This window comes from Bubalus kerabau, chromosome 20 (assembly GCF_029407905.1).
Source record: "Bubalus kerabau isolate K-KA32 ecotype Philippines breed swamp buffalo chromosome 20, PCC_UOA_SB_1v2, whole genome shotgun sequence".
Taxonomy (NCBI): Eukaryota; Metazoa; Chordata; class Mammalia; order Artiodactyla; family Bovidae; genus Bubalus; species Bubalus kerabau.
Window position 1 is genome coordinate 17,887,467 of NC_073643.1, and position 16,494 is coordinate 17,903,960.

Here is a 16,494-nt window from a genome sequence, read left to right on the forward strand (position 1 = left end):
TAAAATGGATAACTAATAAGGACCCTTCTGTGTAGCACAGGGAATGCTGCTCAATCTTCTGTAACAAAGTAAATGAGAAAAGAATTTGAGAAAGAATAGGTACATGTATAGTATAATTGAATCACTTTGCTGTCCATCTGAAACTATCACATTATTAATCAATAACAAATATAAAATAATATAAAATTAAAAGTTTTTTTTAATCCCACAGTCATGCATTTGAAATAAAAGTATTAGCATGAACTCAGGGTATTTTCATTTAGCTTCTTAATTCTGCCGAGGAGATCTAGAAATCATGACCTACCCGATAGCAATGAACACCCCTAACACCTAGACTATGGCCTTAAAACACCCCATTTTCTGTTCAAAGAAACCAGGGCTTCTTAAATAAATGAATAACTCCAGGGACACTATAGAAAATGCACCCGACAAGCCTGGAACATCTTGCCATGGCAGAATGTTAAGGAAGCTATCAAAGCTATCAAAGTTTAACAGAACTGTGTTTCTAAGGATGAGGCAAAAGCCAGACAGGAGAGAATTTACATGGTAATAAAAAATATAATGGTAATAAAGATATTCAAATATGTAAGTCATCAGTAAATCCATTACGAAATTTTACTAAAAGGAAAAAAGTCACCTCTAGAGCATGATAGAGAACAAACTCTTTTTAAAAAGTAATCAATTGAACCAAATATTTTGCCTGCTTTTTCTATATAGACAGAATCACTAGGTAACCAACAAATTGATGAGAAGAATTTTCTATGGAAGTAGCTACCCAGATAATACATGAAAGAATAATATATTTAGAATGTTACCATTTTACACTCTTCAGTGTAAGTAGCATTGAAGGCTAATACCATAGAAAGAGAAATGACCAGACATTATGTGTTTCCCAATGCAAAAACATACGGCCACCTATGAAATTATCTTGGAAAAAAAGAAATCTGAATAGGATCAAGTCTTAAAATTCAGAGGACAGAAGAAAGTGACAAGTTACATTACAAGGATGCAATCACCAAAATCCAGTCTATAGGAAAGTTTAGAAGACAAATAATTCAATTTCTTCAAACTATTATACAAACAAAAAAAGGGAGGTGGGAGAAACCTGTAGATTAAAAGATTTCAAAGACATTTATTTTTTTAGAAGCAAAGCTAAATTATTGCATATAAGGATGCACATTTGGGGGTTAAAACTATAAAGAAGGGACTTCCTTGGGGGGGCGGGTGGGTCCAATGTTTGGGACACTGTGCTCCCAAAGCAGGAGACATGGGTACAATCTCTGGTTGGGGAACTAAGATCCTGCATGCTGCTCCATGTGGCCAAATAAAATTTTAAAATTAAAAAAAAAAAAAAAAAAACAACTGTAAAGAAAAGCAAGGAAGAACTGTGATTGCACAGGGCGCAAAGGTGGTGCCAAAATAGATGGCAAAGGTCTATTTCTTGACCTGGGTAATGATTGAAAGGTTAGTTGTTTTATAATTTATGAAGTTATATTTTATGTGGGTTTTCTGCTCCTGTTTTACCAAAAAAAAAAAAAAAAGTAGTGGGAGAAAGAGATACATGTGACCAATGGGGTTCATATCATTTGTCAGAGAAAAAGACTCCTAGTAAGAAAAAGACAGTCAACATAATAGAAAAATTAGTAGAAGACTTTAAGAAGCACTTCACAGAAAAAGAAAATCCAAATAGCCAATAAGCAAAAGTGCTAAAGTGGAATTCAAATTACAACAATTAGATACTCCTGCATGCCCACCAGAATACACTTTAAGAGCTAGCAGAGATGTACAGGGACTCTGAAATTGCTGATGGGAATGTAAACTGGTACAACTGCTTTGAAAATGGTTTGGAATTATTTGATAAGTTTGAGGATACACATCCCCTGAGGGCTGTTAAATGTTTTAACAGTCAGCTCTTTGGAAGGAAAACCCTGATTTGTAGTGTCTGCTGATTTCCATGTGTGTAAAAACTAGTGATGAGTCTTTTTGAGAAATGTAATTAATTGCAAGTTTATATAATTAAAATTTTATTTAATTTTTGGCCATACCCCATGGCATGTAGGACTTTAGTTTCTCAACCAGGAATCAAATCTACATCCCCTGCTTTGAAAGACAAAGTCTTATAACCACTGGACCACCAAGACAGTTTCATATGTTGCATTTCTAAATATTTTTCTGTATGTGTGCTGCATTTCCTAATTTTTTAAAAAGTTCAAATGAATATAAAATTATCTTGAAGCCTAACTTTGAAGGTGCTCTGCCATGTGGCTCATAGTCTCGGGGTTTTATGATGATGGGATTGGTTTCCAGATTGTCTTTAGCCAATCATTCTGACGCAGAGTCCTTCCTGGTGGTGCATGCCTTGTTCGGCTGAGATGAATGCCAGCGAGAAGGATTCTGGGAAGTGGTTGGACATGTGGTGTCTCCTTTTGACCTTTCCTGAACTCTTCTGGTTCCATGTTCCTTACCAGGACCTCCTGTCATAAAACAACTCATGCAAATAGGTACTATGGTGCCTGGCCAGGGTGGGTGGTTTGCTTCCCCTAACAAGACCAGAAAAGTGCAGTGGAGGATTATCACATCTTCCAGTGGTGTCCATGTTAAAGCTACCTGGGTCCTATGATCCTGAAAAACAGGGAAGATTAAGGAACGCCCCCCCCTCCCCCCACCTCCCCATGCTGTCCTTTGTGTTCTAGACAACTGCTACTGCAAAGAGCTACCTTTTCTCCCATAACTCAGATAAGACTGCTGCTGCTGCTGCTAAGTCGCTTCAGTCGTGTCTGACTCTGTGCGACCCCATAGACGGCAGCCCACCAGGCTCCCCTGTCCCTGAGATTCTCCAGGCAAGAACACTGGAGTGGGTTGCCATTTTCTTCTCCAATGCATGAAAGTGAAAAGTGAAAAGGAAGTCGCTCACTCGTGTCTTGACTCTAGCGACCCCATGGACTGCAGCCTACCAGGCTCCTCTGTCCATGGGATTTTCCAGGCAAAAGTACTGGAGTGGGGTGCCATTGCCTACTCTCAAAATTCCCTTTCTTTGCCTTGTAAATGATTAGCTGAAGTTTGTCCCCACTGATCAACTGGAAAAAAATGCTTGTTTATCAGACTTTGGTTAAGCTTCTCTCCTCCCTCCAGGTTCCTGAACTTTGGCCTACCTTCAAATCACCCTGAGCCAGCATACCACACTCCCACCTCCAGAAAACAGGCTGGCCTCAGGGTCATACATCCTTTGATCTACTATCAATGCCACCCTGTCATTCTACTACTCAAAACCCAGTTCCTTCTAGCTTTATATACTCTTCTCTATAAATAAACTCTCTGAATCAACCTATTAACACCAACTAGATCTGCTGCTGCTGCTGCTAAGTCACTTCAGTCATGTCCAACTCTGTGTGACCCCACAGACGGCAGCCCACCAGGCTCCCCCGTCCCTGGGATTCTCCAGGCAAGAACACTGGAGTGGGTTGCCATTTCCTCCTCCAATGCATGAAAGTGAAAAGTGAAAGTGAAGTTGCTCAGTCATGTCCAACCCTCAGCGACCCCATGGACTGCAGCCTTCCAGGCTCCGCCGTCCATGAGATTTTCCAGGCAAGAGTACTGGAGTGGGATGCCATTGCCTTCTCCACCAACTAGATCAGTGATGTGTTTATGTGTATAGGTGAAAAGATGTACTTTGCCAGTTTGTGAACTACACTCCTACTTTATGCTACACAAAGGTTAAAGTGAGATGGTGTCCTACAAAGACAGTTTCTGGTTTCAAAATTTAAATTATATTAATGAAGATAATATGAAACCAAAAGTTCAAAATAGACCCATAGACATAGAAAACAAACATGGTTACCAAAGGGGAAAGAAAAGAGGGGTAAATTAGGAGTTTGGGATAAACATATGCACACTAATATATATAAATTAGATAATCAACAATGTCATAATACATAGCACAGGGAACTATACTCAATATTTTGTAATAATCTATAATGGAAAAGAACCTGAAAAAGAATATATAGATAAATATATAACTGAATCACTTTGCTGTTCACCTAAAACTGACATAACATTGTAAACCAACTATACGTCAATAAAAAAATAGTAAACTATAATTAAATAAAATTAAAAGTTCATTTTCTCAGTTGTACACCTTACCTTTCAAATGTTCATGAGTTACATGTGGCCAGAAGTATATCTTTGAGACAAGAGCATTTTTTAGAAAAACTGAATTTTATTCCTTTAAATATTGAATGAGAGGTCATTTAGATTGAAATATTTAAATATACTGCATAGCATCTGCCCATATTAAATATTTTTGGTGATTCAGATAATTCATTTTTGAACTGTGTATATAAATAATGGTACTGTGCATATACATTGTACATACTGTGGTTTCCTCTCCCTTTGATGTTCACTGTGTTTTGGCATTCATCGGCTTTTAGTATTATTTTCTCATCTGTGAAAAAGAGATGTCGACTAAAAAAGATGCACAACTTGAGAGGTGCAAGTTAAGTTTTATTTGGGGCAAAATGAGGATTGCAGCTTGGAAGGCAGCATCTCAGATAGCTCTGACACACTGCTCCAAAGTGGCAGTGGGGGAAGGTCAATATATAAGGTTTCGGTGAAAGGGCAGTTCAATACCATTAAGCACTCATTTTACAAAAGGTTTTTTGTTAGTCATGAGGATCTGATGTCACCATGAAGGGATTTACTGCTTCTCTAGATATGAGGAGATACAAGGATTGAGATCATAAAATCTGTTCCTAAAAACATCCAACTATGTAAAGACCTATCCCACCAAGATTCCCTGGAACACAGAGTGCTCCTTCCACCCTGAACTCCCTCAGGAGTTGTTGAAGATCAACAGTTATAGCAGCACAGGGTTCAGTCTCCATAGAGGCAGATGGCAAATGCCTTTGTTGTTCAGTCATTGGCATTGCTCTTCGTAAGTGCCAATTTGTAGTTGACAGAAATAACAATACTATTAACTATCTCATAGAGTTAAATGATGTAGTGGATATAAACCACTTAGGACAGTACTTGATATAAAGAAAATACCCAATAAATATTATGTATGTTCAAATTACAGTATATCAACTATTCAGTTCAGTTCAGTTCAGTAGCTCAGACATGTCTGACCCTTTGTGACCCCATGAAGCGCAGCACACCAGGCCTCCCTGTCCATCACCAACTCTGGGTGTTTACCCAAACTCATGTCCATTGAGTCAGTGATGCCATCCAACCATCTCATCCTCTGTCATCCCCTTCTCCTTCTGCCTGAAATCTTTCCCAGCATCAGGGTCTTTTCAAATGAGTCAGTTCTTTGCAATAGGTGGCCAAAGTATTGGAGCTTCAGCTTCAACATCAGTCCTTCCAATGAACACCCAGGACTGATCTCCTTTAGGATGGACTGGTTGCATCTCCTTGCAGTCCAAGGGACTCTCAAGAGTCTTCTCCAACACCACAGTTCAAAAACATCAATTCTTCAGTGCTCAGCTTTCTTCATAGTCCAACTCTCACATCCATACATGACTACTGGAAAAACCATAGCTTTGACTAGATGGACCTTTGTTGGCAAAGTAATGTCTCTGCTTTTTAATATGCTGTCTAGGTTGGTCATAACTTTCCTTCTAAGGACTAAGCATCTTTTAATTTCATAACTGCAGTCACTGCATAAATCTGCAGTGATTTTGGAACCCAAAAAAATAAGGTCTGCCACTGTTTCCACTGTTTGCTCATCTATTTCCCATGAAGTGATGGACCGGATGCCATGATCTTCGCTTTCTGAATACTGAGCTTTAAACCAACTTTTTCACTCTCCTCTTTCACTTTCATCAAGAGGCTCTTTAATTCTTCTTCACCTTCTACCATAAGGGTGGTGTCATCTGCATATCTGAGGTGATTGATATTTCTCCCGGCAATCTGGATTCCAGCTTGTGCTTCATCCAGCCCAGCGTTTCTCATGATGTACTCTGAATATAAGTTAAATAAGCAGAGTGACAATATACAGCCTTGATGTACTCCTTTTCCTATTTGGAACCAGTTGGTTGTTCCATATCCAGTTCTAACTCTTGCTACCTGACCTGCAAACAGATTTCTCAGGATGCAGGTAGGGTGGTCTGGTATTCCTATCTCTTTCAGAATTTTCCACAGTTTATTGTGATCCACATAGTCAAAGGCTTTGGCATAGTCAATAAAGCAGAAATAGATGTTTTTCTGGAACTCTCTTGCTTTTTTGATGATCCAGTGGATGTTGGCAATTTGATCTCTGATTCCTCTGCCTTTTCTAAAACCAACTTGAACATCTGGAAGTTCACGGTTCACGTATTGCTGAAGCCTGGCTTGGAGAATTTTAAGCATCACTTTACTAGCGTGTGAGATGAGTGCAGTTGTGCAGTAGTTTGAGCATTCTTTGGCATTGCCTTTCTTTGGGATTGGAATGAAAACTGACCTTTTCCAGTCCTGTGGCCACTACTGAGTTTTCCAAATTTGCTGGCATATTCAGTGCAGCACTTTCACAGCATCATCTTTTAGGATTTGAAATAGCTCCACTGGAATTCCATCTCCTCCACTAGCTTTGTTCATAGTGATGCTTCCTAAAGTCCACTTGACTTCACATTCCAGGATGTCTGGCTCTAGATGAGTGATCACACCATCATGATTATCTGGGTTGTGAAGATCTTTTTTGTATAGTTCTTCTGTGTATTCTTGCCACCTCCTCCTAATATCTTCTGCTTCTGTTAGGTCCATACCATTTATGTCCTTTATTGAGCCCATCTTTGCATGAAATGTTCCCTTGGTATCTCTAATTTTCTTGAAGTGATCTCTAGTTTTTCCCATTCTATTGTTTTCCTCTATTTCTTTGCACTGATCGCTGAGGAAGGCTTTCTTATCTCTCCTTGCTATTCTTTGAAACTCTGCATTCAAATGGGTTTATCTTTCCTTTTCTCCTTTGCTTTTGGCTTCTCTTCTTTTCACAGCTATTTGTAAGGCCTCCTCAGAAAGCCATTTTGCTTTTCTACATTTCTTTTTTTTGGGGATGATCTTGATCCCTGTCCTCTGTACAATGTCACGAACCTCTGTCCATAGTTCATCAGGTACTCTATCAGATCTAGTCCCTTAAATCTATTTCCCACTTCCACTGTATAATCTTAAGGGATTTGATTTAGGTCATACCTGAATGGGCTTCCCTGGTGGCTCAGTGGGTAAAGCATCTGCCTCCAATGCGGGAGACCCAGGTTCTATCCCTGGGTCGGGAAGATCCCCTGGAGAAGGAAATGGCAACCCACTCCAGTACTCTTGCCTGGAAAATCCCATGGACTGAGAAGCCTGGTAGGCTACAGTCCATGGGGTCGCAACGAGTCGGACACGACTGAGCGACTTCACTTCACTTCACTTCATAGCTGAATGGTCTACTGGTTTTCCCTACTGTCTTCACTTAAATCTGAATTTGGCAATAAGGAGTTCATGATCTGAGCCACAGTCTATTGGTTTCTCCTACTTTCTTCAATTTAAGTCAGAATTTGGCAATAAGGAGTTCATGATCTGAGCCAGAGACAGCTCCTGGTCTTGTTTTTGCTAACTGTATAGAGCTTCTCCATCTTTGGCTGGAAAGAATATAATCAATCTGATTTTGGTGTTGACCATCTGGTAATGTCCATGTATAGAGTCTTCTCTTGTGTTTTCGGAAGAGGGTGTCTGCTATAATCAGTGTGTTCTCTCGGCAAAACTATGAGCATTTGCCTTGCTATACTTCAATCTTAAAAAATAAACTTAAAAAAAAAAAACTTTTTGCCTAACTCTGGAGGCACTTGTAAATCTTATGGTCAAAGTGTTTTCTCCCCTGCAGTTGTCTCCCTGCCCCACCCCCTTGCAATAATCCTTTTGAACAGAAGTCTCCCCTTGCTAAGTCCAGATTTGTTTTTTCTTTGGCTTGGTCAGGGAGAGTCTCTTTCTACAGGAACATTTCAGCAAAGACCTGAGGGAAGTCAGGGCATGGAGCATATACTAATAGATTCTGATGAGAAGAGACATTCCAGACAGGGGAGGAGCAAATGCAAAAGCCCCAAGAAGAGAACACACTTAGCATATTCAAGTGATAATGAGAAGACTACTGGGTTAAAGCCCCACAAGGAAGAAGAATGTGATCTAATTATGGTGAAGGGATGCCAGAGACATCATTATGTAGAGCCTGTGAAACTTCAGAAGGCCTTGAGATTTTATTTTAAATAGGGTGGGTACCCACTGGAGGGTTCAGCGACAGAGACAACTTGGATTTTACTGAATCAACATGACTATCAGGTGAAGAATAGTGGGACAAAATTAGAAATAGAGGAATGAGTAGTTTGATAAGAAAGATGGTAGCCTGGCTAATGGACGTAAGTGGTGGAGATGATAAGAAATGAGGACATTTGGGATGTTTATAAGGAAAACAGGCCAAGTTTACTGAAGAGTGAATGGGAGCAGAGATGTGGGCTAGTGAGAGAGAGGATTCCAGAATGAATCTAAGTAACTAGAATTATAGAGTTATTGTTTACTGAGCTGAGCTGATGAAGCTATGGGAGAAATGGGGAAATCAACAGTCATATTTGGGGCATGGGAATTTAAAATGTCAAACAGATACTTATCTCAGCTGGGACAGAGACCAAGGCAAGCACCAATGTGTAAGTCACTTAGAGGGGCCAGTGATAAGGATGGGGACAGTGAGACCAATAAAAAGGTATGCTACCCACTACTATACATAAAATAGATAACGAATAAGAATCTACTGTAGAGCACAAGAAACACTACTCAATACTCTGTAATGACCTATATGGGAAAATAATCTGAAACAGAGTGGATACATGTATATGTATAATTGATTCACTCTGCTATACATCAGACACTAACACAACATTGTAAGTCAACTATACGCCAACAAAAATTAATCTAAAAAAAAAAGCATGATATTAAGAAGACTGCTGCCATGAGCAATGAGGGCTCAAATCTTCAGAGATGCCTAAGAAAATATACCAAAGGCCTCCAGGATTGTCTATCTGAAAGGCAGGAGGCAGGAGGATTTATCCGCTAGCTCCCTACCCCTGCTGGTTGAGGGTTTCTCCAGGCATGCTAACAACACTGCATTAGCTAGCTGCCCACTCCCTGAATGAAGCCAGATGTCTGCTTGGGGCACTGGAGGAATCCCTGAAGCAGGAAAGCAAAACTCTTGGTGACTGCTCTCTGCTAAATGAGTCCAAGTCTTCAAGGAACTGTTTATCCCAGCCATTTGGATCCAAGGCGTGGACAAGGGACTACAAAGCAGGACACTGGTATGGAGATACAAAGTCATCAGTGTATATACAAACATAACACATTCTCTTGAGTGGGTAAAAAGACTAAATAGGAGGAAATTTTCCCTCTCACACTTCAAATCAAACCATTTAGACAACCACCCACTCTATCCCTTGGCAAACTTGATCTTGACACCATAGCACAGGCATAGCCCCCTCCTCTTTGAGGTTTTCCCACAATGGAAAGTGAAAAGGGAACTCCCTCCTCCACCAAGGATATAATAGACAACAATGCTGGTGCTAATTCAACTGGAAAATTAGAGAGGCATAAATACAAGATCCTTTACAGAGATGCTAGAACATGGGTATATGCACCACAGACATCCTTAGACAGGTGTGCAGCCACATGCAGAAGCAGGAGAATAAATTTGTGCTTGCTTCACTCTCTCTCAGACCAGAGGTGATTGTCTCCTGAAGAATAGCTACTTGGAAGTGTGGGCGACTCAGCAGCAAACAGAGGAAACACTTAGGAAATGACTGATTCACAGCACTTTTAAATTACTTAGCTTCTTGTACCTCACAGTAGTAAAATGAAGAGGTTAGACTGGATGATTTCTGAGGTCCTGTTCTGCTGACAAATTCCCATTGTTCTTCATTTTGAACTTACTACATTGAGTAACAGACTTTATCTGATTCAATGACACAATCAAAGGCTCTTAGGTGTGGAGATTCCTTAAAAAACTGGAAATAGAACTGCCTTATGATCCAGCAATCCCACTGCTGGGCATACACACTGAGGAAACCAGAAGGGAAAGAGACACGTGTACCCCAATGTTTATCGCAGCACTGTTTATAATAGCCAGGACATGGAAGCAACCTAGATGTCCATCAGCAGATGAATGGATAAGAAAGCTGTGGTACATATACACAATGGAGTATTACTCAGCCATTAAAAAGAATACATTTGAATCAGTTCTAATGAGGTGGATGAAACTGGAGCCTATTATACAGAGTGAAGTAAGCCAGAACGAAAAACACCAATACAGTATACTAATGCATATATATGGAATTTAGAAAGATGGTAACAATAACCCTGTGTACGAGACAGCAAAAGAGACACTGATGTATAGAACAGTCTTATGGACTCTGAGAGAGAGGGAGAGGGTGGGAAGATTTGGGAGAATCGCATTGAAACATGTAAAATATCATGTATGAAACGAGTTGCCAGTCCAGGTTCGATGCCAGTCCAGGATACTGGATGCTTGGGGCTGGTGCACTGGGACGACCCAGAGGGATGGAATGGGGAGGGAGGAGGGAGGAGGGTTCAGGATGGGGAACACATGTATACCTGTGGCGGATTCATTTTGATATTTGGCAAAACTAATACAATTATGTAAAGTTTAAAAATAAAATTAAAAAAAATAAATAAAGCTTTTCAGACAACCAAAAAAAAAAAAAAACAACAAACAAAGGCTCTTAGGTTAAAGAGCAGAGAGTTCCTGAAGCCAGATAAAAGAATGGTGCCTCATCCTTGGATGCTCTGGATCTGGGGCCCCCTAGTGGATAAAAAGTTAATCGAGTTTCGAATTGAAAGAGACACATGTACCCCAGTGTTTATCGCAGCACTGTTTACAATAGCTAGGACATGGAAGCAACCTAGATGTCCGTCGGCAGACGAATGGAATAAGAAAGCTATGGTATATATACACAATGGAACATTACTCAGCTATTAAAAAGAATGCATTTGAATCAGTTCTAATGAGGTAGATGAAACTGGAGCCTATTATACAGAGTGAAGTAAGTCAGAAAGAAAAACACCAATAAGTATATTAATGCATATATATGGAATTTAGAAAGATGGTAATGATGACCCTATATGTGAGACAGCAAAAGAGACACAGATGTAAAGAACAGACTTTTGGACTCTCTGGGAGAAGGTGAGGGTGGGATGATTTGGGAGAATAGCATTAAAACATGTATATTACCATATGTGAAATAGATTGCCAGTACAGGTTCAATGCATGAGACAGGGTGCTCAGGGCTGGTGCACTGGGATGACACTGAGGGATGGGAAGGGGAGGGTCAGGATGGGGAACACATGTACACCCATGGCTGATTCATGTCAATGTATTGCAAGAACCACTACAATATTGTAAAGTAATTAGCCTCCAATTAAAATAAATTAATTTAAAATTTTTAAAAAAGTTAATTGAGTTTCCAAGTCTGGACTCTAATACTGGAAGCAAAATATTTGGGACCACAGGCCAATTTTGAAATCTTTGATTTTTTTTTTCTCCCTAGAGGTATAATAGGTTCATTGACTTTTTTTTTTTTAACATTTAAAGGGTTAGACCATGTTTCTATAGGGCCAGCTTCATGGGCACACAATCTGTGTGGTTACACAGGGCCCCACACTTGGTTTAATGCTCTGCTGTGTCTCAAAATCCTTTATCTTCATCAGAAGGTCTCCAAAAAGTACATTTTCATTTTGTACTGAGCCCCACAAATTGTGTAGCCAGTCCTGTGCATAAGTCATCTACAATTTTAGTTGGAGAATACAGAGAATGTAACTTTGCTGTCATCTTTCCAGCATAAACCTAGGCCTTGCCATGCACAAAGGACATGGGTGAAGCAGTGACCCCAAAGTTGACTTCAAGGGCTAAGCAGTAGTGTCCATCAGGATTCAGAGACAAGGGGGAAAGTGTAGAAAATAAAAAGTGGGGAGGGGAACTGTTGGCGCCAGTGTGAGGAAAGCAGGAGAGACTCCATCTTGAAGCCTGTCATCCATCTTAAAGACAGGATATGAACTGGGCCTGAACCCTGCCCAAGAGTGAGGAAACCATTGCTAGTGAAAACCAGGTCTCCTGGAGACTTCCCTCCTTACAGATGACAAACGGAGATTGTAGTTGAGGTCTGGCTGCCCGTTAGATTAACCATGGAGACATTCCCCCTTGATGTGTAATCATTGTTCCCCACCTTTAACCTTAATTGTGTATTCTCCTAGCATCTACTTGTTGTAAAACTCAATCATATACAACAAAGATGTTGCTAACATGTAACCAGTCACATAGTAGGGGGGTATAAAACTGGGCCTCTCAGAAACATCAGGGTTCTTGTTGGGAACTGATTCCCCTTGGATCCGCTGGCATAATAAACTGTACTCCACTGTCTTAAGGGTCCTCCGAGCTATGTTTTGCGACTCCAGATTCCACAAAAGAACTAGAAGAGAAGAGCCCCCCAGGTACCCACAAAGGGCTGAGTCTATGGACTGAGATGTGGCTCAATAGGTAAGGGTAAATACGGGGTAAACATTCTGCTCAATCTTCTGAACTACCAAGTATGTGAGATCTGCCACCAGGAAAATTGAGTTCTCTGGTAAACAACTGTGCCTGCCCTTTCCAGATACTGCAAAGCACAATAGTAGGATTATGATAATCATTTCACAGAAGAGGACAGAAGAAAACTTGTATAAACATACCTAATCTCCTTAAGTTTTCCATAAAAGCAGTTTGGTATGAGGAATTTAAAACCTGTAATAAAGATTATAATTTTTTTATGCAGAACATTCAGTGAGCTTGATTTTGCAATTTCCTATGCTACTAAGCTCTTCCCATTTCTCTTTCATGCATTTCAACAGTTATGAGCATACGTCTTTAAATTCCTGGGCCTATAGCCGAGTTTAAGACCATCTGTTTTTATTCAGACCAAGGAAGCTGGATTCTTGAATTTTTATCTTTATTTTACTAAGATCTTGGTAGCAATGTTTATTTTGAAGATAGTAAATATTAGAATTATATAGGATTTATCTTTCAATATAGAGGTTTTTATTTAACAAATCTTAGTGTTTACAATCTGCTAGGCATTGTTCTAAGTGCTTTACAAATATTAGCAAATTTCATTCTCATGAGAACTCTTTAGAACTCACCTTCTCTATCATCTTCAACAAGGAACAATAAACCCACACAGAAATTACAGGACAAGGGAAAGTATCTTGAGGTTTCTAAGAGTGGCAAACTGCAGGAAGGTAAATATATGGGAAGACGCTAATTGAGGAAATTTTATTTGCAGATTCCTCTAGTACCATTTCTCAGCTGCAGAGAGTTGAGAGTCATCTCCAGTAAAGGAGAATTTATATCTTGCCTCTAGGTAGAAATGGGGGGGGGGGGGGGGTAGAGAGTTTTCCCTGCATTTCCTGCTGTTTAATTGCCTTCAGCTCAAAAAAATGTTTATGTCAAAGAGACATATTTTGGGATGACAGATTCTGGTTTCCTTCAGGATGTGCTCTTATTTCATTTCACAGATAAGGAAACTGGTGCACAAAGTGAACTTGGAATAAGCATGTAGCCTGAAATCCCTAAAATTACTTTTTCTAAATTCTGCTATTCTTCAACTGGTTTTCCTTTTACTGGGGATATTTCCAAGCAGGAAAAAAAAAAAAAATTCTAGGTTCTTTACACCTCCTTTACCCAAGCTCTATTTTCTAGAAGCTCCTAAGGATATTTCACTCATCCAAACTGCCACAGTACTCTAAACGAAACCTACTATTTTTTAATGCGTAATATACATTGTGTTCAATATCATCAATCTCCTCTTTTAACATACAAAGATTAAACAAACAAACATGCAAAGATAAAAGAAGATACCTGGAAAAGAATCTAAACAAGAGTGGACACATGCCAATGTATATATAGCTGATTTACTTTGTTGTACAGCAGAAACACAACATTGTAAATTAACTATACTCCAAAATTAATTTTAAAAAAATAAAGTACCTGCCCTGAGGGGAACATACAGTAAGTCCCCTACATATGAATGAGTTCCATTCTGAGAGCATATTCATAAGCCCAGTTTGTTTATAAGTCCAACAAAGTTAGCCTAGGTACCCAACTAACACAATCAGCTATACAGTACTGTATGTAGCTGATTAGTACATAGCACTCTACAGGTTTATACTTTTCACACAAATACATAAAAAACAAACACAAAAAATACTGCTATTCTGTAAAGTACACAAAAACACAACCACCTGTAGAGAATGCACACACATGACAATGTACACCAGACATGTGAACTAACTTACTACGTAAATGGACAGGCAAACATGTAGTCTTACCTTTGAAAGTTCACAACTTGAAGGTTTGTATGTAGGGGACTTACTATACAAGTAAACAGTTGAAAATGATGTGTTGACAGGCAGGAACATCTCACTCCTCCAAGTATAAGGAGAAAGGCAGCTGGGAAGCATCCTTGAGGGGTGATCCTTACTGAATCTTGAAGGGAAATTTGTACTTCATCAAGCAGACAAGCAAAAGAATTTCCAGGACCAGCATATATTGAACCAGCACAGGTATTGAACAACTTTTCTCAGGAATTAATGAAGCTCAGGTTCTTTGTGTCTAAGCACAGAAGGAATTCATTGAGGGACAAAGTGGTAAGTAAAAAGTGGGTTTATTAGTATAGGATGCTTGTGAAGGATATGAGGGCAGGCAAGATAGCTCTTCCCTGAGAACAAAGAGGGCTTCATTTTTGTAGTCAATGGAAAAGTGGGGAGGAGGAGAAGACCACCTTCCTCCTCATTTTTTGAGTAGAGAGTAGGCTTATATCATTAGCTCCTCCTTCATGGCAGGTTATTGACCCTATATGGTTAAACCAGGAATGTCATGGTGCTATTCAAATCAGCAGAGAAGTGGTTAAATCATCTCAGATTAGAGTTTGAGGTCTTCTACTTTGGAATGTCATCTTTGCCCTATGTCCTGTACTTGGTGTGCAGAGGTCTTTGTCTTAAGGATCATTATCTTGCTGACCTCGGCCAGCATGAGGCATACAGGTCTCATTTTTTTACCTAATGACCTGGAGGATATCTTGTGCTTTTATTACATGGGTACATTGTTAAGCAGGCCTGTTTTGTTTCATGATATTCTGATTCCTTTCTTGAGCAATGATTAATGTATAATGGTCTCCCAAAGTTAATTCTCTATACATAATTCCCTAGTGGGATTTCTAAAATTATCTGTGTCACTGCCCTACTCTATTTCTATCAGCAAGCTGGATCACATGGAATCTAGGGAACTCCAGCAGTAGCCCAACGTGAGGTAAATGCAGGCAAGGGTATGTGTGGTGTTAACAAACAGCCACCCTCCATCCCCCAAAAAGATAAAATTCTTACCCAACTGAACTTGAGTCCTTTTGCCTGCAGCACAAGAAAGCCAATTTACTATCACCAGTTGTGAAGGAAGGCACAGTAAATATCTGCAGGGCACCAAACAAGGAGTATTGGCAGTTCATGCTCAGAAGACCCAAACTCTGAGTCCTGCTCAGTTTCAAAATTATGACTGTCATATAGATATAAAAATGAACATGTTAAAGATTTTGTTTCTTGTATCAGGCAGATTTTATAACCATCTGCTTAAAGGACAAGACCAAAGAATAGACACATTTATAGACCAGATATATTGAAATAAATGGAGGCAAAACCATCTTCTTTCACAGGGAGTGCAAAAATCGATTGAACTTCGGGAGAGAATTTGTGTTTCCACAGACCACCATTTTGCACTGCTACCACTCATTTACAACTTACACAGCTGTAAAATAGCTCCAACAGAATTAGAGTCAGGTAATGCAGAAAGGTAACTTCTGTGCATAGATTTCCAATGAAGCACACCTTCTCCCCCACAGTGGCAGTGAGAGACAAAAATCAAATATTCAGGGGCCATACCTGAAAGAGCAAATAACACACTTTCTGTTAGTTTCAGTCTTTGAGCAAAGGAGGTTCAAGAAAGGCCAAGGTGGGAAATGCCAAGATACCCTTTCAATGGAAGGGCATGGCCTGGCGGCAGGTGGAAGCTGACTGAAAAAGCACAAGGATGGAAGCACGAGTAACATCCAGTAGGCTGATGCAGTAGGTCAGTCAGAGTCTGCAAGCTGGAGCCAAGGTGAGTGGCTGACAAACACAGAAAGTTGAATCCAGCTGCTGCTACTGCTGCTAAGTCGCTTCAGTCGTGTCCAACTCTGTGCGACCCCATAGACGGCAACCCACCAGCCTCCCCCGTCCCTGGGATTCTCCAGGCAAGAACACTGGAGTGGGTTGCCATTTCCTTCTCCAATGCATGAAAGTGAAAAGTTTAAATGAAGTCGCTCAGTCGTGTCCGACTCTTAGGGACCCCATGGACTGCAGCCCACCAGGCTCCTCCGTCCATGGGATTTTCCAGGCAAGAGTATTGGAGTGGGGTGCCATTGCCTT